This window comes from Sus scrofa, chromosome 6 (assembly GCF_000003025.6).
Source record: "Sus scrofa isolate TJ Tabasco breed Duroc chromosome 6, Sscrofa11.1, whole genome shotgun sequence".
Taxonomy (NCBI): Eukaryota; Metazoa; Chordata; class Mammalia; order Artiodactyla; family Suidae; genus Sus; species Sus scrofa.
Window position 1 is genome coordinate 15075386 of NC_010448.4, and position 22331 is coordinate 15097716.

At 43.6% G+C, this 22331-nt stretch overlaps 1 protein-coding gene and 1 long non-coding RNA gene across 4 annotated transcripts in view; one reads left to right on the plus strand and one right to left on the minus strand.

Moving 5' to 3' along the window:
• The window catches only part of PMFBP1 (polyamine modulated factor 1 binding protein 1), a 116230-nt gene that overhangs the window by 60644 nt on the left and 33255 nt on the right, over positions 1–22331 (minus strand). The window lies entirely within an intron of this gene.
• Positions 19001–22331, plus strand: part of LOC110260920 — a 116899-nt gene continuing 113568 nt past the window's right edge. For all 3 annotated transcript variants that reach the window (XR_002344532.1, XR_002344530.1, XR_002344531.1), the window contains exon 1: positions 19001–19150. This is a non-coding gene — a long non-coding RNA (uncharacterized LOC110260920). The remainder of the gene's footprint in view (positions 19151–22331) is intronic.

Sequence of the window (22331 nt, forward strand, 5' to 3'; positions counted from 1 at the left end):
AACAGAAAACTATTGTCTCACAGCTCTGGAGGCTGGAAGAGACAGAGATCAAGCTGTGGGCAGGGTCGGGCCCTTCTGAAAGCTGTGAGGGAGAATCTGTTCCATGCTTCCCACCTAGCTGCTGGTAGTTTCCCCCATCCTTCCCATCTCTGCCTTTGTCCTCACATGGCCTTCTCCCCATGTGCATATCTGTCTCCAAATTTCCCTTTTATAAGGACACTAGTCATATTGAATTAGGGGTGCACCCTTCTCCAGTATGTCCTCATCTTAACTAGTTACATCTGCAATGGCCTGATTTCCAAATAAGACCACATTTTCAGTTACTCAGGGTTAGGACTTCACTGTATGAATTCTGGGGGACACAATTCAACCTATAATGTCAGTTAAATATGCCTAAGTATCTTCCATTATTCAAAAAAAAAAAGTCTCTCCTGATTTCTATTGTCTGGTCCCCCTCCTCTCTGCCACTCATCAGTCATCTTCATGAATGTATTGTTTGCAAACAACTGAATTGTTTGCATCTTTATAGATCCTTAGCCACCTTCCTCTCACCCCCACCTCGCCACCCTCAACCTGGCAGCAGCAGCTCTGACTGGCGAGGTCAAACTTTTTTTTTATTGCACTCTTTAGGGCCTCACCCATGGCATGTGGAGGTTTCCAGGTTAGGGGTTTAATCGGAGCCACAGCTGCCAGTCTACACCACAGCCACAGCAACACCAGGTCTGAGCCGTATCTGTGACCCACACCACAGCTCACAGCAACACCAGATCCTTAACACACTGAGTGAGGCCAGGGATTGAACCAGCAACCTCATGGTTCCTAGTCAGATTTGTTTCCACTGCGCAACGATGGGAACTCCAGCGGGTCAAACTTTTGTTGTCAGACCCATTGGGCTGTTTTTGGTCTTTGCTGTATTTGACAAACTTGACACCAGTGGCTACTTCCTCCTTCTAGAGATACTTTCTGTACTTGGTTTCTGAGATCCTCTTTTAGTTTTCCTCCTGGTTTTCTGAATGCCCCTCAATTTACTTGGCAACTTCTCCTTCTGCCTGGCCATTCCTGAAATGGTCCCCAAGATTCTCTCTTGTCCTCCCCTTTCTCATCCTCCTGATGAGGTGTGGGGGCAGGACTAGATCTATTCCTTCTATTCTACTGCCCCCAAACCTCACTGGTTTCTCATGTTGGTCTGCCTACAGAGGGAGAGTGTGCTGGTCATAGGGACTAAGAATATTTCAGCTCCCGTGACAGTGATTTCTCACTGTATATTAGTTAATTGGCTATTCACTATTTCAGTATATATTGCTGATCATCTGCTTTGTGTCAGGTACTTGTTGACTCACCTGAGATTTGAGATTTGAGTTGTTCGATTGTATTGTCTTGTTCATCATCTCATCTCAAGTGAGTCAACAAGTACCTGACACACAGTAATGCTCAGTAATGTTTATTGAAAGAATGAATAGCCAACTAACTAACACATAGTGAGAAATGACTGTCTTGGGAGTTGGCATACTCTTAGACCATATGATGAGCACACTCTCCCTATAGGTAGACCAACATGAGAAACCAAAGAGGATACTGGTTGACAGAATAGGACTAACGATACCTCAAGAGTCCAATGTTGGAAGGCAATGGGCTAGAATAGCATCACCTAACTGTATCAGCTAGCAAAAGTCTCATCAATGGAGCTGGTATTATCGGTCCATTATCCAAGGCTTTCTGTCTCCTGGACATCCCTCGGAGGGGTCCAGACATCATTCCCTCTGCGACTATGTTTGCCTCACTTTATGCATCAGATGACTGATAATCTCTTTCCTTAAACTGCTCTAGTACAGACTGGTTGTGCAGATTTGAGAGTTATGCTTTGTCTCTAAGGTGACTCTAGATATGGTTATGTTCTCGTAGGACAATGCTTTTCTCATTTCCAAGTTCTGGAGTAAGCCCCCCTGTAATTCATTACAAAGTGGCAAAGTATCCCAAAAGGTTACTCCCATTCCGAGGTACAGTAGTTCACTTTCCACGGGAACAATCAAGAAAGACTATGGAGATGCTTTCATTTGATTGTGCATTTAATTCTGTTATGGGAAGGTGGTCTGCTTTCTAGGATCTTAGGGAGAAATGAGAATTTCCAACTAGAGCTGGAAGAGTAGGAGAGGCAAGTCTGAGAAAAGCTTTAGATGCTAGCATGCAGAGTCTGGAATTTATCTAGAGGCAATAGGGAGCCACTGAAGGTTTTTGAGTTGGAGAGTGACCTCAAGAGTTGCTTCAGGCAGTTTAGCCCGGCCACTGCGTGTGGGAGACAGGGTAGATAGAAGTAGGAAGAAGAGAAGCCCCAGAGAGCTAGACAGGAATTAGCAGATGACTATTATCAAATAAAATTAGCCAGCTGAGCAGAGCAACAGGTAAGAAATCTGTTTCTTTAATTTTTTCCCTATACTAATATAATATTATATCCACATACATAAATACGTCATGCTGAAGTTTCCTGAATACTAATTAAAAGCAAACAAATAAAAAACCTCATTTTTGAAGAAATATTTACTAAAGGGAGACTGGTGGTGAGTGAGATTTAAAACTGCACCAAAAAACTTGGGGTGAATAGATGCAAACTATTGCTTTTGGAATGGATAAGCAATGGGATCCTGCTGTATAGCGCCGGGAACTATGTCTGGTCACTTGTGATGGAGCATGATCACGTGAGAAAAAAGAATGTATACATGTATGTATGACTGGGTCATCTTGCTATGCAGCAGAAAATTGACAGAACACTGTAAATCAGCTATAATGGAAAAATTAAAAATCATTATTAAAAATGAACTATAATACCATTAAAAATGCACCAAAAAATAAAATAAAATTGTACCATTGAAGAGTTCCTATTGTGGCTCAGTGGTAACGAACCTGACTAGTATTCATGAGGACACGGGTTCTATCCCTGGCCGCACTCAGTGGGTTAAGGATCTGGTGTCGCTGTGAGCTGTGGGGTAGGTCACAGATGCGGCTTGGATATGGTGTTCCTCTGGCTATGGTGTAGCCTGGCAGCTACAGATCCGATTCAACCCCTAGCCTGGGAAACTCCATATGCTGCAGGTGAAGCCCCAATCCCCCAAAAAAGAAAAAAAAAATCGCACCATTGGGACAAGACCATATTTCTGAATGGTTCATTTTCTTCAGTCACTAGGTGAGTTTACAGATTAGATCTGGTTGTAGTAGGCTCCAAGATCTGTCCAGAGTCAATTGGTTGGTCCAAGTAGTCTTATGTACTAGTGAAGTACTGAGGACTTGGAAACCTTTTTTGATCTAAATAATTTCTGTTGCAGTTGTGCCCATTCTGCAGCCTGAGTAATTACTTGCCCAACATTTCATTTGTAGCCCTAAAGGACTGTGGAGGTGAGATGAAGGTAGGGCAGGTGGGGGGCAGGTAGACTACTTATATCAAACTCGTTTGTATTTCAAAGTCCTTTTCCTGTAGCTGTTCTCCAGTGATCAAGTCGTGGAGGGAAGGGAGAGTGAGGTGGTTACATATGGGCGCTGCTATTGTTATGTTGGAAAATACTTTTTGATGAACAGTCATTTCCTTCCACTGCCAGAGGGTGTTGATAATGAGCAAATTACCTTTTACTCCCTCTGGTGTGGATGTGAAATTGGCTGTTAATAGAGTTGCTAATGCTACTGGGTTAGCATGTGATTGTTCTATTTTAAGCCAATTTAAGTTATATTTGGGGAGTAGCCAATCAGATCTCGCTAAGAATATGGGCCCAACTGCAGCATTTAATATCAAGAAACCTGCCTCACCCTCAGATGTGGCTGGGACGGAAAGTGCTGAGCACGCGGTCGTTAACATGAAATGTTTTAATACAATGTCTTTTTTTCCTTTGTAGGTACAAGAATGGTCTCATTAGGCAAATACCAAATGTTTTCATCATAGGATAGGACCCGGTTCGAACCTCAATAATATGGAATGCTATCAGCCAATGATGTACTTTGTTTAACCTAACAATGGGTTAATATCGGTCATTTCATTACTGCTTGTTATGCAGTGAAAGCCTACTAGAAAATGAAATGTTCAGAAATTAGTTGAAAGGAGCAAAAAAGGTGAGAGATTTCCCTAAGTTATATGCTCGATTGGGCTAATTAAAGGTACAGATGCATTAGTAGGTTATGGGAACACCTTCGATTTCTAAAGACGCTTGCCCAGGAGGGGGATGGTGTGTTCTAATCGTTTATGGCATTATGAGCCCCCACACCCAATGGAAGGGAGCACAGCTTTTCTCTTGCATTCTTCCTAGCCCTCCCCTTACAGCATCTATTGCCACCTGGCACCTGGTGGCTGAATTGAGTGCATTACTGGGGAAAATTTCTTGATTAAATACAATATTCTTGAACAAAGCACTGTTGATTTGTGATTTTCATGTTTTATGGGCTTTTCATGTTTTAAATGTAAAGCTTATTAGCTACACAGAGAAGGAAACAGGTATGAAGGATGGAAAATAAAATTCGACGGATGTAATACAGAAAAAGAACAGTGTGTGCCATTCTGGTTTGGATTAGTTGGGCTTGGCACCATTATGGGTCTTGTCACCTGATCAGTTCACTGGGCTGAAGAAACTGTGGGGATGGAAAGCGCTGGAGCCTAACAGTACCCCAACTTGCCAAAATACCTCCCAAGCAAAATCGAGGCTCATGCTCTCTGATCTGCCTTTAAGATAGAGTAGCCATGGAAAACCCATTTCTTATGAACTTCCACTCACCCAACAAGTATCGCCTGAGAACTGCCCTGTGCCAGGTTGAAATACAGAGGCGACTGGGACAGGGTCCCTGACCAGAGGAGTACAGCATATCCCAGGGAAATACTTACCTAAGAATATAACACATGGGGATAAGTGGGCTAATAAGAGGTGGTTAAAGCTTGGATGTTTGGAAAATACTTTTAGAGTTGACTTTTCCCCACTTAAACAAACATTCATGGTATTTACAAATGACATTACTCTATGGACTTTACAAATATTAACTCATTAATTCTCATAACAATCTTTGGAGGCAGATGCTATTATTATTTATCTTCATTCACATAGTTGAGGAAATAAAGGCACAGAGAGGTTAAGGTTAAGTGACAAGGTCACACAGATTGTCAATGCAGAATCAGGATTTCAACCCCCATCATCTGGCTCTAGAGTCCATGCTCCCAGTTACTATGTGCTGCCTTCCCATTAAGCCAATCCCTGGGAGATAAGTGAGGTTTGGGCAGATGGAGAAAAGAGGAATGGGTGAGATGAGAGTTTCAGGTTCAGCATTTCCCGCAAAAGGACAAGCTTGTCCAGAGCCACTGACGTGTGACTACACGTGGCACAAGAGGAGAATCCTGTGGTCATAGTAGTAGGATGGGGGGGGGGGTTGCGCTTTGGGGTGTAAGTGCCGATCTTGGAGGGATGGGCAGAGAGAAAGGGGAGCTGGCAAGGACAGCTGAGGAGCCTACAAAAGGAAAACCAGTAGAAGGATCTCTCCAAAGGGAAGGTGGAGAAATGATGATGGGTGCACATTGTCAGCTGAGGCAGTTTAAGTTAGATGAGGAACACCAGGCCATTTAATTTCATTATTTTATTTTATTTTATTTAGTCCATTTCTAGGGCTGCTCCTGTGGCATATGGAGGTTCCCAGGCTAGGGGTCGAATCTGAGCTGTAGCCACCAGCCTACACCACAGCTCACAGCAACGCCAGATCCTTAACCCACTGAGCTAGGCCAGCGATCAAAACCACAACCTCACAGTTCCTAGTTGGATTCATTAACCACGGAGCCACGACGGGAACTCCAATTATTTTCATTATTTTAGAGATGAGGAGAGAAGACTTGTGTGTTCCTAGCAGAATGCTGGGCAGAGGGCAGGTTCTCAGAACATGTTTGCTGAATGAATAAATGGATCTTATTTACATTTTTATTGTGAATATTATTAAAAAAAGAATATGGCAGTGCTTTTAAAACACTTGGAAACACAGTCATAAAAAATAACATTTTATGGACTGCAAGTCATTTTATGAAATGTTGCAGATACCTATATCCATTCTGCCTGAGGCCTTGAAGTAATAGGACCATTATAGGATTTCTCACTGGGTCATCAAAAAAAAGTTTCATCTCTCATATTCCAGCTACTTCACAGACAGAGCCTGTGTTTTATTAAAAGTAGAGAAAATAACCTGTTTCTGAACCATAGGGTAGAGTTAAAAGTGTTAGGAAAAAAAGTGTTTAAAAAAAAGTGTTAAGGGTATAGTTAAAAGTGTTAAGAAAATTTTACTAGGGTTTTGACTATCAATTTGGATAAATGTTTATTCTCAAAATGTTTCAGCTTTATCTTTCTTCTTCCAGAAAGTTCAGGCACATGCCACTAAAAATGCATTTGCTACATTTGAGAATATTTTTCAAGTGATTTATTGGGGGTAATGTATGGACTATTTATTTAAATATCTCTTATTTCTAGTAATGCCACATCCTCACTAGAAGTGACTTGCCTCATTGCTTAGGCAAAATGATTTTGCTAGTTAGGACCTCTCCTGTAAAAAATAGGCTATTTTCCTCTAACCATTTATCAGAACTGGAGATCTATTTTTAGAAAAGTAGCTGAGAATGGATAAGGTCATAGTCCTGAGCCTCAGGGAATTCCTCCAGAAGTTGTGTCTGATGTACATTCTGCCTCATTTTTCTCCCTTCCGATTCTCCAGAGCGAAGGGGATTCTCTGCTTGAGGTGTGAGGGCTCAGTCATTCCTCTGGGGAATTATGGAATCCCGCAGAGAAGTTCTGTTCTGTATTCTTGATGGCAGGCACCTGGCTGGTAAAGTACAGGGCCTGGTTTCAGCAGTGAAAAACTGCTTATGTTCTTTGGGGACATAGCACTATTTGACGTTATCAGCAAATGAAGTCTGCTAATGTGCGAGTGAGCAACACATAACCACCTCTCTGTGGTTAATACACTCAGATGCTTATAATACAAAAACAGAACAATAAAATGAACACACGTGATCCCTCTGGGAGCTGAACTGTTCCTGACATGGCATCTAAGAGTTCCTTCTGTTTCATTCCTCTGACCTTGTCTCCTCCTGAGAGGTAACCACTGTCCTGAATTTTGTGTGCACTGCTTACCGGATGAAAAAATGCTTTTACCACCTATGTATATACCCCTAAGCAACAAGCTATTTAAGTGTGCTTGCTTTAGAGCTTTATGAAAACTGTATCATACTGTACTTAATCTCCTGGAATTTGCTATTTTCACTCAATGTTGTTTCAAAGATTCATCCGTGTGATTACATTGAGCTGTGGTCCATCCATTTCACTGCTGTCTGAGGGTCCGCTGTGGGAATACAGCACAGTTTGCTCATCCCTTCTCCCACAGATGTCCAGTTGGGTGGTTGGCAGTTCCTTAGCTACGCCAGATAGGGCTGCTGTGGGCATTTTGGGGCATTATCATGCTCTACTGCAAGTTTCTCTAATGTGTATGCCTGCTTTAAAGACTTGCCAACATTTAACTTTATAAGCGCCAGACTGTTATTCTCAACAGTGCCATTTAAATGTCTTACCCAACTGAATGAAAAATATGTCAATGCAGGTATGATTGAAAAAGAAAGGCAGGAATTCCCGTCGTGGCGTAGATGTTAACGAATCCGACTAGGAACCAAGAGGTTTCGGGTTCGGTCCCTGCCCTTGCTCAGTGGGTTAAGGATCCGGCATTGCCGTGAGCTGTGGTGTAGGTGGCAGATGTGGCTGGGATCCCGAGTTGCTGTGGCTCTGGCGTAGGCCAGTGGCTACGGCTCTGATTCGACCCCTAGCCTGGGAACCTCCATATGCCGCGGGGGCGGCCCAAAGAAATAGCAAAAAAAAAAGAAGACCAAAAAAAAAAAAAAAAAAAAAGAAAGGCAGGCAGACAGGCGAAGAGGGAAAGAGGGAAAGGAAAGAAGGGAGGTGGAGAGAGAGAGAGGGAGAAAAGAGAAGAAAAGAATTCCCCTCCAAATGGTATATGGCCAGCATAGAGAGTACATCAGTCTCCTCAGGTGTTTTGATCTATTTAATGATCCAAATCCAAGGGCTGTAGGATGTTTAATATGTTATTGAACTGAAAGATTAAAAAATTTATTAAATCCAGTTGGTGTAAACATGAAGAAACTGGCATTTTCATTTATTGTGTGTGGTCTGTTAATTGCCTTCCTTCTTGACAGCAACACGGAACAAAAACTTAAAAAAGAAGTTCAACTGACTTGGCAATTCCTCTTATAGGATTTTATTCTAAGGGAAGAGAAGAATAAGTATACAAAGATGTTTGTTTAAAGATGTTAGCTGCGGAGTTACTGGCAGCAAAAAGAAAGAAGGAGAAATCATCTAAATATTCAAAAGTTATGGTTAAATAACTACACAGCAATTTTAAGAGGGAAGGATGTGTGTTAATCGTAAGCGGAAGCATATTAGGGGATGATGAAGAAGACAACGATGATTGTGGCTTACCTGTGTTTTTTTTTATAAGAACAATGCATTACTTATCTTGATTAAAATAAAGAATAACGTGTTGCAGTCTGTTTATTAAAGAGAAAGCTTGGATTCTGCCTACACTCTATTATCCATCTGCGGATTATCCTTAGAAAGTTTAACATCATAGATCAGCACTTACAACAAAGACTTTTTCACTCTTGCTTCCTGGTATGTAAACTGATTTTAGATCCACCTAAAGACAAAAATATAATTCTACAACTGACCTAAATGCCTTCCCTTGAACAAAAAGTTCAAATATCTGTATTACCCCCTTGTCCTAAGTTCCAGCTCCAGTCCATCAGCCTGGATCATCTGTTCCACCAACAGCTACTTCCCTCCCCACCAAGTTTTCCTCCAGGTGCTATATTTCTAATTCCATTTGTCATTACGACATCCCTATGAGGCTCGGAGAGTGTGCAGTGGCAGGTATAGTAATTATCAAGGCCACTTTTTTAATTCAGTAAAATACTGGTCAAATATTTTCATTTTACAATCCCCAGTCTCCTGGAGCCTTTGAAAATAATGGCCAGTATTCTGCAAGTTCATTAACTAATTCCCTTAAGGTGGGGGAACGTGCATTATCTGGACCTGCTGATTTACATATTATACCATGTTTTCAAGTATTCCCTTACCTGGTTTATTTCAACATCTATATTTAAAGGTCTTCATTACCTCCTAATTATCTATGCTCTCTTCCTTTATTTTTCTTGTTAAAGACCAATTTAAAGGAGCAGCTCGGTATCTCTGCCACTCAGAGTCATCATTAATTTCACTCCCTTTCTCATTTATTAGTCCAGCCACTTTATTGCCCAGGCTTCCTCCTCCTCAGCCCATTTTCCTCGCCTCTAACCTCTTTGGTGGTGGTAACTCATTCTGCCTTCTCCTCTGCTCTTATCTTTATTTCCTTGACAAACCCTAGAAAGAGTCATACGTTCATTTTGGAGGGGGAGCTCTTTCTCATCCTTTCTCTATTTACACAGTGGGCTTTCTTCTACTTTTAGCTCATTTCAAGGTTCTTTGTCAAGTGCTCCTGGCATTTTTTTTTTATTCAAGGCATCCTGGGCCTTTGTGGCTTAACTGTGATGTGAAAACTTTGTGCCCTTGCCTGTAGTGTTATCTGGGTTTCTTAATTCACCCAAATTGGATTTCTGGAAATCTTTGAACTTGAGCAAGTTCCTTAGTGTTTTAAAGTACAGAGATCAGGTCATATCACCAGGGCGGTGGTGTCGCATGGTCAACAGCAACAAAGATCATTTATAGGAAAGAGAATCAGCACAGATGTGAGGTCATTGTTCATGTTTTGGGCAGGATACAGACATTCTCAGACCCAAATCTATCCTTGACAAAGAAGCTAAAGTGCTATTGATATTTTGGGTTGTAGACATTGAACTTGGTTTCAGCGCCACACCACAGATGGTAGAGCAGCTTGTCCTTTAGAAAGGTGGGATTAATAAACATTGCCCAGGAGTTCTACTTTCTAGTTTATGTTAATTAATGGAGTGAGAAAAAGGGCTGGATTTTAGACTCATAGAATTCGACTCATCAGTCCACATTGCTCCTTCATTCTCTGTTATTGACAGTGTCTGTGTGAGGGCATGTGGGTGTGCTGGCAAATATGTGATTTTGGCACAGTTTCCCTTCCAGTCTGTGGTAATCACAGAGTCTTGCTGCTTAGGTGTCCCTTCAAGAGAGAATCAGCCCCTATGAGTGCAGTTCCCTGGCAGCCTCCAGCTATGAATGTCTCCAAGGCAGCTGCTGGTCAATGAATAGGCACAGCAGTCGTAGTAGGCCTGAATTTTTGGATCTTTACACTACATTTCCCTGTTGGGCTGGCCAACCCCTTCTCTGTTCTGCATTACATTCTGAGGCTCTTCCTATCCCATCTTCTTTCCTTCGCCCTCTTCTTTCCACAAATGTCAGAACTGCTTGGTGGTCTGAAGGCTCTCCCTGGCTCCTGGTGATCTCTCTCCCCTTTAACAGGTGTTAACCCCACTAAATCTCTTGCATATCTACCTCTATCCAAGCAACTGCTTCTTGGAGAACCTGAACTGACACGAGGACACAGCCCCCTTTAATCTTGGCAATCTCTCTAACTTCCCCCAACACAACCCACCTGGCATAAGCTCAGCCATACTCTCTTTTATGTTACTTGATGGAACATCCAAATGCCTCAGTGTCATGCAACACATTCCAAGCTAAACAGAAATAAAATTGGGGGTTACCTACAGTCTGGGATTATATATTCCACTACTCTCACTCATTAATATGGATAATTGATCTCATTATAGTTTGATCAAATTGGTTAGTTCCCAGGAAAAGAGCTTGTACTTAAACCACAGGATCACTAGGTGACGCTGCTGCCCCACATAAGGGCGGCAGCCTGAGCTAGGCTTGGCCAGAGCCATTCTGGTCTGGGGGCCCTGCTGTTTCCTTGGTTGAATACGGTCTACAGGTCTCTAATCTACTCCAGAATCTGAAAAGGTAATTTTCGGATCTATGAGTCCAGGCTCTAGAAGAGCATGTCAAATTCCCTCTCTCTCTCACACACACACACAGTTTACAGAAGGGCGTGCATGCGCGCGCGCGCGCGTGTGTGTGTGTGTGTGTGTGTGTGTGTGTGAAGGAGTTCTCTGGAACTCTTAAAGTGATTAAGAAACTAAGCGCGTCTTCTCTAATTTCTCCAAGTGTCTCCCAGTCCACCTTACATCATTACCTTTCCTTTTGGATCAGCAGAACAACATGGGAGCACTCTCAATTTGAGTGGTATTGACACCAAAGTCTTCATCTAGAGCCCTTCAGCAGAGTTGCACACCCAGGCATCACTCACCTGTGTCAGGAGCGTAGGGAGACACGGAGCACAGCGTGCAGGGGCTACCTCCATGCCTGGTGTCTTCTCTGCTGAACACAGAACATGCATCTCCCTGATTATGTTTCTGGCTTTTGTGCTGCCATCTTTTATGCTGCCTCCCCTACCTTCGTACCTCTGCAGTCAGCAATCTGTAAACATAACACCTGTCTTGTAAATCCTCACAGACAAAGCTGCTGAGTGGGACTGAACATTTAACCCCAGGAGAAATTGATTTGTGAACTAAGTTTCTGCTTCTCCATTTTCTGGCTTTTTAATAAATTTTGCACTGCTTCAAAAAAAAATTTAATCCTAGAATTCAGCCTTCATTCCCGAACAGTCTTATTTGTTGTACATGCACAATATTCCTCTTGGAACTGCTGGATTGGCACATTGGTTAGTCTGAGTTTTAAGAAGATCTTATACATGGGATGAGTATTTCATCATTACATAGAAAACACTTCCATACCAACAGGACTGAATTCATTCATACTTCCATTTGGGACTCTCCAGAATCGCAACTATCAATCCATTCTTTGCATTTCTCTAATATTGCCCAAACTTTTTATTTGTCACGTTTTACGCCAGTAATGTTAGGAATTTCCCAGAAGACTTCTGGTCCACTGCCTTACATAGACATCAGGAGTATATCACTGGATAATCTTTGAAAGATAGCCCTAATATTGCCAATATGTTCACAATCCAAGTGCAATGCTGCTCAAATTTGCTTGATTGCAAAATACAGATTTCCAGGCCTCTTCCCTGGGTATTCTAACTCAGTAAATCTGAGGTACACTTGGGAATATGTATTTTGAACAAGCACCCCAGTGACTCTTATGATCAAGTTAAAAAAACACTGCTCCACTAACCAAAGTGGGTTCTAGCTATGAACTGACATATGATTCCAATCAGACACAGCAGAAGCCACAAAGCAAAAAAAAAAAGATCCTGGAGATTTTAATAGCTAGAGAGAGAACCATCTGTGAGTCACTGGATGCCCTCACCAGGTAATTGGGCACCTGGGGTCATCACAGCCACCTGGAAGCTTCTGACAGAGAAAGCATTGGGGAATCTTTTATTAACATATTTAATGTGCTTGACTAAGGGGAAAAAGTAGAGGCAGCCTTGTTAGCAACTCCTCCCTGTGCTTTGCATGGCTGAGAAACAATGCTTTCTTTCTCCGGAAAGGTTTAGTTAACCCTTGATTGTCTTTCTCTGGGGACAAATCACTGGGCATAATCAAGCCTAAACAGAAGTCTTCCTGAAAGATCTGGGGGTCCCTAGGGCCCCACGGGCAGTGCTGGGAGGTGCATATCGAGAGCCACACTGACCTTTGAACACGGTTGGGGTTCTATGAGGGTGCAGTATGCCCTGTGATGCCAGGTTGCCCTCCTTCTCTCTTGGGTCAGCTTGAGAAGCCCTGGGGATCCCAGAATATTGACCCACCTGATGAGGGATCCTGCCTCCCCTTCCTCATGGCTGAGGAATGAGTGTAGCTTTTTCCCAGCTGGGGACTGACTAAGATAAAGAGATGCAGAACCTTAGTGGGAAGCTACAACGGGAGCCATGTGTCTCAGAGAGCCAAGCAGAAACTCTGATTGCAGGTTTTTCAGGCTACTTCTGTCACTCTGTACTCAGACTAACATCACACCTGCATAGAATTCACAGTAGGTAAGATTTCAACTTTCCCCCTCCCCAACAAAGTTGGCCACCCTGGAGGGAATTTTTTGTGTGGTGGCAATAGCTAAGTGAAAATGCAACACCCTCCTCTCGTCTATAGATAAATCATGCTGCATTGCAGCATCTTTTTGTTTTCTATCCCTGTAAGAGTCTAGGGGTGGCTTTTTTTTTTTTCGCTTTTTTCATAAATAAATATTTTAACTGGAAATTTCCAAGCATATGACAGGCCTAGAATGTGAACTTGAATGTACTGTAATAGAAATCATCAGTTGCCATGGCGACGTGTTCCAAGAGCAGATTGCATGGAGTCACATGGGCAGAGAGTGCTCAGTAATACTAACACATCAGAGAGCGAGGCCACTTAACCTCAATCGCTTCCAGCTATTGTGCAGAATGCAATTGAATTTATTCCTAATTTCTGCCAGTGCTAAGGAACAAAATTTCCCTGCAGATTTTAATCTTACTCAGGCAGCCCCAACCAGTGCTCAGACACTGTTCAGTACCAATATTCAATCTGGTTACTCGCCCACTTTACAGCTCTATTTTCTTATTCTTATTTTTAATAATAGCTTCCCTCCCCCTTCCGGGTCTTGCAAGTCCCCCTGCCCTGGGGAGAACTCCCCTCCTCTTTTCCGAATGGCTGCACAGTTTCTCTGACTCCATTCTGCTAATACAAGGAACACAGCATTCATAACAAAACGGGTAAAAAAAAAAATTAGAGGGCTCCACTCTCAGCAATAGTTTTCTTTTTTTTCCTACCTCAAACCTGTTCAGAAATATAATTCCCTCTAGCTCTGGGTTGTGCCTTGGAATGCCACAATTAACAGCCCCAGCATAAGGCAAACCGGTGGGTCAGTGAATAATGGAATCAAAGTGTGTATTTTCAATCTCTGTGACAGTCACCTCCCCCCTCCACACATACGCCCCCAACCAGGAGAGCAACACAGATTAGCAGGAGGTACAGCCGCCGATCACAGAGCACTCATTGCGAGAGCTTATCCGCTCTTATGAGGGCTGATAAATCAGAGCCTCTCATATGGACAGTCTCAAGTTAGCAGCGTCATCGATCTCCCCTGCCCCTTTTAAGTTATTTGTCTTATTCACTTCCAAAGATGATATCAGAGATACCAAATGAGCCTTTGTTTTCTGCATTCTCGCTCTTCCCAGGGTGAGTGGCTGTGTTGTTGTGGGGGCTAAGAGGCCTGCTTCCTGGGTCCAGCCCTTTCTTTCCAACTCAAGGTCACCTCTCCCCGTGGCTGAGGTGTTGTCAGCAGCCTGCCTGTGTTCTGAGGTAGGAGGCAGCATCCTCCAGGCTGACAGTCTGTGTGGCCCTATTCCTCTGGTAACCTCCCCTCTTTACAAACGTCTCTTTTAAAAAGATGGAAAACCTGCTTTAATAGCCAAATGAAGACAAGGCAGAGCCCAGAGCTGAGAAAGTCCATGTTGATGGTCGAGGAACAGGAAACTTAAAAATAAAGGGAGATTATTGGAAATGTCTTCTGCGGGGGAAAGAAGGGTAATTTCTGCAGTGGCTTCCTTTAGAGGGTAGGTTTTTCTAAAAAGGGGGAAATGTAGTCGGAAATCACTTACTCAGCTAGTACCAAGCCATTGTTCTGACACTGTGCTGGGGAAGGGAATGTGGGGAGGAATTGAGAAGAGAGGTGATGGCAGCGTGGAATTAGGATAAGCGGCTGGTGATTGCTGCGGACCCTAAGCAAGAGAGCTTGGTAACTATAGATGTGTTCATGGAGGCTTCGAGAGAAAAGAAGCCAGAGAGGAAATGAAGAGAAGCCGTGCAATGAGTTTTGTTATCAGCACATGACATTTGGATCTGGAGAGAGAAAACCGCACATCAGGGTCATGGCAGCACACATGGCTCTGTTTGCCCTGCTGCGCCAGCCTCTGGAAGGCCTCTGCCAGACAGCCTCACCCCTTACCTGCCTGTCCACAGGGCTGGGTAGCGGGGTGTCCTCAGGCAGAGGCAACCCTCCAGCTTCTGTCAGAGACTTTAGACCAGGTCAAGCTACCTCTCACTGGGAAGGGTAGGACTGTTGCTGTAACTGGCAAATTGTTCAGTTTTCCACAGATTTGAATATTTTCAAATGAAAATTGGTTTGATTTATCCTGGAGCATCATTTCCACATTTACTAGTTAAAAATACTTGCTGACCCTCTTGCTAGAGCTGCTCAGGCAATTAGAGCCTTGGAAGATTCTAGGAGGATGTCTAATGTGGATCTCAGCAATGTCCTTTTAGGCAGAGTGGCCTTCTGAAAACTTTACCCATATAGGTAAAGGTACACGGCTGGGGACCCCTGAGCCTCGTGGCTTCTGACAGAAGAAAGGGCAAGAAGATGTTAAGAAAAAGCCTAAGCATTTATTCCTGATGGATTTCATTAAAGGAAGGGCTATCTATGCTATTATGCTAATACCTGCAATAGCAATTTTATTATGTTCATTAATCTATAGTCAAGGAATAACATTATTACAGTTCTTACAGTTTTTCCAAGTACTTTCATAACTATTACCTTACTTGAACTACATGACAACCTTATGATGTAGATGGGGCATGCTTTTCCGATGAGAGATTAAGATCTAGAAGAGCTGGAACTAGAACAAAATCACACGGAGTAAAGGTAAGATCTAGATCTTGGGACACCTGATGCAGTGTTCTTCCCACCACCCAATGTGAGTTGGCCAGGCTAGGGGCCAGAGCAACTGCCCTTTCTGAGGGAAATGGCCTTAAGAGCCTCCTCCCTGCACAAGCTGCTATTGTCTTATGTGTGGAAAGAACTGGGCCATGGATGGGGGCTGGTGCCTGGGCAAAGGGTAATCATCTGTGTGTTGAGCACGAGGGGCCAATGCTTCTCGAGTTTGGTGTGGATTCTGCTCACTAGGGTTTTCCAGATGGAACGGAGGAAACTCAACCACACTTCTCTTTTGGGAAGTATGAATCCTGATGGAAAATGAGGAGGCAGGTCTAGTTCTTGTTGCAGAAGGCCTGCTGTATAAGATTCTGCTTAAGAAGAAGCAGGACTCAGAGCAAACATGGCATTTGAGGTTTTAATGCAGTCATATCGACTCTGCCAAAATACAAACTACTGTATCTCTAGCTACTGTGTGATGGAAGAAACAGACCCCTTCCTGTGCCCAGCTCCAGCCACACCCTCTTCCTTACCCAGTCCTTGGTGGTACAGGAATAGGGTCAAGGATGGGTTGAGAGTCAGAGATGTCTGGTAGATACATTATCTAGCAATAGAAAACCAGAGTTTTACCACTGGCTGTTGGGATGAGGCTTCATGGAAGTGGCGCCATGAAAACATCCAGCTTGATGACTATTTGGCTGAAGGGGAAAAAAAAATCCCTGTGCAGCTCCAAGCATCCGAATGTGGTTAGATATTACTTATATATATATCAAGTCTTCCTTCCATTCTTCCTTCCTTCCTTGAGACATGAAGGCAGAAGGATGAGGGCCTAAAAGAGGTTCCCCCAAAGTTGCAAAGAATGATAGGGAAGGAGGGGGAAAGGGAAGAGGAGGAGGAGAGAGAAGTCTGAGACTCCTGACTGCAGAAGGGACTTGTTCCGAGACCTGGCAATATGCCTACGTGAGGGGCAAGACCTCAGAGTGACTGCATATATGGTGCATCTAGGCTAGGGTTTCTCAACTTTGGTACAGTTGACATTCTAGGCCAAATCATACTTTGTTGTGGGATTGTCCTGTGCATTGTAAGATGCTCAGCAGCATTCCTTACCTCTACCCACTAGAAGCCAGTAGCACCCCAACCATGACAATGAAAAATGTCTCCAAATATTGTCAAATATCTCCTGATGGGCAAAACTGTCCCAGTTGAGAGCCATTGTTCTAGGCCAGGGGTTGCAAACTCAATTGCTATAGGAATCAGGTGACACAACAACAGAAACAGTAGTAGTAACAGGTAGTAGTAACTCTTGCATGGTGCTTACTAGGTACCAGACACCATTCTAAACATTTTACAAATTTTAGTTCACTTTGTCTTCACCATTACCCTATCAAGTAGACACAACCTCATCTGACAGATGAGCAGACTGAGGCACAGAGAGACTAAGAACCTTGCCCAAGTTTACACACTGGTAAGTGGCAAAGCCAGCATTTGAGCTCAGGCCCTCTTGGTGGGATCTCCAGGTGTTTTAGCTGGATTACCATCTCCTGGATGACTGTCCACTCACTGCTCCTTCACTGATTGTTTCACAGTCTGAATAGCTCCATGTCCCTGCTCTACCCATGGGGCAGATCCCCAGACTGTCACAGAATCCCCAGTTGTGAGTACATCTTTGTTTTTCCAGCTCTTTTCCCAGCGGTGCTTCAACACTGACCGGGAAGTGTTTGGTGGGAAAGCTAACATTTGGCTTTGAGTCCTCAGTTCTCAGGCTTTCCCTTGTGAGAGTGATGAGATGCTAATTTGAGTTCATAATTTTATGCCGAATAATTACCCTTAGAACAAGGCATTTGGATTTAAATTTAAATTGGAGTTTGAGAGGTGCAAAAGTCATTAGAACTGTGTCCACATTTTCATTATAGATACTCCTCATTCCCAACAGTTGTTAGAAAGTAACACTTCCCATGTTACATCCGGTTTTTAATTCAATTAGAATCATGTATGCTTCCCCTTGCATATTACAGTTAGAAACAAATAATGATTTTCAGAAAAATTCTCCCCAACATGTTAGTGAACACTTCCAGAATACAGAAAGGACTGGCTCTAAAACAAGTGATAATAAAGAATGAAAGGAAAGCTGCCAATGCCAATCCTTAACAATGATGCTAGTCCTGGGACTGGCCTGTATTTCAAGCTCACATTCAACTAAAACATTCACCTTTCCCTCTGGGCCTATTTCCATCCCAGAAAAGGACTAATATTTATTATTTACCAACTATATGGCTAAACATCCTTCTCTCTATATATTATCTCAATTCATTTAAAACTATTTTCAAAGTTCATTATTTAGGTCAGCTTAACTACAAGACTAGATATGTTGACCGACCACTAGTTTTACAAGGTAGGTGCTGGCTAAGCGGCAAGTATCCTGGTTGTTCAGAGGGTCTGAACACCTAAGGACAGGGTGCTCATGAGGGCTTTCACAGAGGCTGCTTCTTCCAGGAAGATCTCCCAGATCCTTCTCCTCATTTCTCTTCAAGCAAAGTTAACTCTCTCAGCCTTAAATGTTCATATTACTTTACTTTACCTGCTGCCTTGAACTGGAGTTATTTATTCATGTCTTATCTCCCTATTAGAGCGAAATTGCTTTAGAGATGATTGTCTCTTTAACTCATCTCCTTATGGACACCCCTGATTAGTATGGTGTGCTATAAATCTTGTACTCAGAAGGAAGAGTAAATTGAGTAGATACCCTTGAATGAATGAATGAATGAATGTGATAATATGGAATTTGAGCTGAATATTGAAGGATCTTGGATCATCATTCTGGAGTTCTTGCTGATATTTTTCTTTAACCATGCATTTTTCCTCCCCTAGATCCCACCTTGATGCTCATTAGGATTGTTTACTAGCAGCATGGTCTTTAGTGACATGGAGGAATATTGGAATAGGGGAGTTGGCACTTCGTTGCAAAGATCCCATTACCTCCCTGTAGGAAGCTGTCACATCCCAAAGTGCACCACCTCTGGTGCCAATCTCCTGCTCTCACCTTCTCCTCCTGACTGCTGGGAGCTCGTAGGCATGCTGCATGTCACCTGCTCCTCTGGCTCTTGACAATCTCCTTCCTTTGTTTCCAAATCCTAAGCAAATTGCTTGGTTGACAATCAAAGCCTGCTAACATCAAACAGCTGCTATAGACAGGTGTATTCTACAGTTACCTGCTGTTTGCTTTCCTTAGCAGGGACTGATATGACAAAGCCAGGAGCTGGGTGCTAACTCCCTGCTAGCATTTTTCAGACTTGGAAATTCACCCTAAAAATAGCCTCTCTCAGTCTTAATCACTGTATGGCTGGGTGGGATGTGGAACATTCACTGGTTCCTGTAGTTCTTTGCAAAAACCTAGAAATCGCAGTGGCTGCATCTGAGCAAAGCGGTTGCACAGTTCTGGAACTCTCGATTTTTAAAGGATACCCAGCTGCCTTAAGGTATTTTCCATATTTTTCTTTCATTTTTAATGTGATTATATGGGTGTCATCTCCTGCTTTCTGCTTTTAGCAGTCTTCCCAAAGGTCTCAGGTGGAAAGTTGCTCTAACCACCTGGAATATGACTGGCCATCCAGTCTTCCATCAGTGGGGGCTATGAAGGCAAGTTGGAGGCAGAATGGATTCCTTTTTCTTCTAACATTTCTTCCTGTGCTTCAGAGCTTGGAAAGCTAGCAACCTATTATTTTCCATCCTCTCTTGTATTTAACAGGTGTTTTTGCACCATGGGTTTCGAATGTGATTTAGGTTCTGCCAGTTAGATGACCCTGGATGAAATGCAGAAGGTGGCATGGGGTGGAGCCCATGTTCTCTGGGGCCACTGTTTCTCTGGTGGCACCACTGTGACAGGGTCAGGGTTTTTGGTGGTGGCTACTTCCTGACTGTACTGCTTCCTGATCATGGTGGCTTCCTGATCACAAAACAGCCAGCCATTTCCTTGGTGGTCTGGTGCTCAGTCACCTGCGAAAGCTCCACCTAGCGTCTTTAGCTTCCTTGGTAATTTTGCAAATCACTTAATACTCTGCTTTAACTTGCTAGAGAGAATTCTCTTCTCTGTGACTGACCCTTAATCGAAACAGAGGGCAAGTAGGCGAGACTTGCATCCACCACTGCTTGGCAGGGTGCACTGAGGTAATCAGCCAGCCGGCAGGGGTCCTTCACAGAGCCTCAGGCTAGAGGCTGGGAGGGAGGAGGACCACTGTTCTGCCAGGGAAGAAGCCACCTGCCTCTGTGTCTCTGCCCAGGCCCTTCCTCTGGCTCAGGACAGTCCTTCCTTCACCTCTACATTCCTCCTGCTTTCAGAGCCATTCCTTTTCCACTCCAGGAGCATGCAGCACACTTCAGTGAAATGATCACTTTCTACTAGTATTAGCCTTACTTATGTACAGTTCTTATCTCCTGAACCAAATTGTTAGTCTTTTAAGAGCAGGAGCAGAATCTGAATCGCTGTGGCAGATCTTGAGAGTTCCAGCGCCTGGGAGTATGCTGTACATATAGACACATGATAATGTTCAAGATAGGAATGAAAGAAGGAAGGAGAAGACCGCCTAGCTGTGCTCCTTGGCTAGCACCTGATCTACGATTTTCCATTATTTGCCTTCACTAGGATTTGGGGGCTTTTCAAAGACCCCATGCCAAATTAAAGGATGGCATCAAGCTTTAGGGCTGCCCCATAGAACTTTCTGTGATGATGGAAATGTTCTAGATTTGTACTGTCCAGTGTGGAGGTCCTCAGCATGGGTGACTTTTGAGCATTTGAAATGTGTCTAGTGTGACTGAAGAGCTGAATTTTAAATTCGTGATTAATTTTAATTAATTCAACTTTAAGGAGCCATGGCAGCTAGTGGCTGCCGTATTGGAGAGTACAACATCAGAGTACGTACTATTCTGACTGGCACACGGGCCAGTCTGTATTAACTGTTCATTCTGTCACAACAGGTCAGAACAGTGTAGATGTCATTCTGGTATTTACGGGCTGCGAGTTTGTCTTCCTGGATGAGGACCAGGCCTTACAGCTTATGAGAAAGACAGAAAAGTGGATGCTTCATTGGGAGACTCTACAACAGGGACCAGCTTTCAAATACACGTCTTCCTTTTTTTTTTTTTTTTTTTTTGTATTTTTGCCATTTCTGGGGTTGCTTCTGCGGCATATGGAGGTTCCCAGGCTAGGGGTCGAATCGGAGCTGTAGCCGCCGGCCTATGCCACAGCTACAGCCACTTGGGATCGGAGCCGAGTCTGCAACCTATACCACAGCTCACGGCAAGGCTGGATCCTTAACCCACTAAGCAAGGCCAGGGATCGAACTTGCAACCTCATGGTTCCTAGTCGGATTCGTTAACCACTGAGCCACGACGGGAACTCCACTTCTTCCTAATTTTTAAAAGTGATCTTACTCTTTAAAAACAAATGATGTTTTGGGAGTTCCTGTTGTGGCTCAGTGGGTTTAAGAACCCAACATTGTCTCTGTGACGATGCAGGTTTGATCCCTGGCCTTGCTCCGTGGGTTAAGGAACTGGCATTGTCTGTGGTGTAGGTCACAGATGCAGTTCAGATGCTGTGTTGCTATGGCTGTGTCACAGGCCTCAGCTGCAGCTCTGATTTGACCCCTACCCCTGGGAACCTCCATATGCCACAGGTGTAGCCATAAAAAACAAACAAGCAAAAAGACAAAAACAAAAAAAAATAATGCTTCCTATTTCTGGCCCTCCTGTAGTGCAGGGCTAGGGTAGTACAGAGGCAGGAATTGGCTAGAAGAATTGTTTGGTAATGTGTTGAGTGGATCTCCTCCCGTGGATCAGTGCTGAATGCATGACTCCTTTTGGACAGGATAATCACTTTCTCATCAAGACATTTTTCCTCCTGTGGCATCTCCTACAGCAACCACAAGTGTGTGTTCAATTGCACTGAAAGTCAAGGATGGAAATAAGCCCTTGTGAGCATCCTATACTGCTGTGGGTATGGTGACCTCAACACATCCTAGTTTCGGCCACTTGGTCATTTCTTCAGTGAACTTGCCAGGGGAGAATATAATCACCAGTCACACTCATACTAAGTTTTACTCTGCTAAGTGCTCATATTCTTACCTAAAAAACTGAGTTTTTGCTTTCTAAATTCTCTCATATATACAATTTCTTTTTCCTGCTGGGCACATAGATTTACACAGAAATACAGTTGAATATTCATGGCCACAATTTGTGAATCTATAATTTAGTGGCACTAGGGGAATCATGTAAATACCGGCTTGATACTGGTTGAACTGCAAACACTTTGGGGTGAACTTCCGGGAAGATCGGCACACCTGCTTGGTCCAGGGAGGGATGTGAATCTGGAATTCTGAATGTAAAGGCCAGGCCTTCCCTGTCATGGTAAATGGCTTCACCAAAGGAGGCGCTGCTTTCCTCTTTCTCCCGGCTCGGCTCACCCTGCTCCTCTCTCCTTAGGCACTGTCATGCACCCTCCCTTGCGGTGCACAGTCTTATAAGCCCAAGTGCGAGTCTATCCTTAAAAGCAGGAGCTTCTGTCTGGTTCACATGGAGGGAAGGGAGGACAAAGAGGGTGGCAATCTCTCTCTTTTCTCCTTCTTCAAATTCCTTCTCCTCTTTTCCTATTAACTCCAGTTTCTT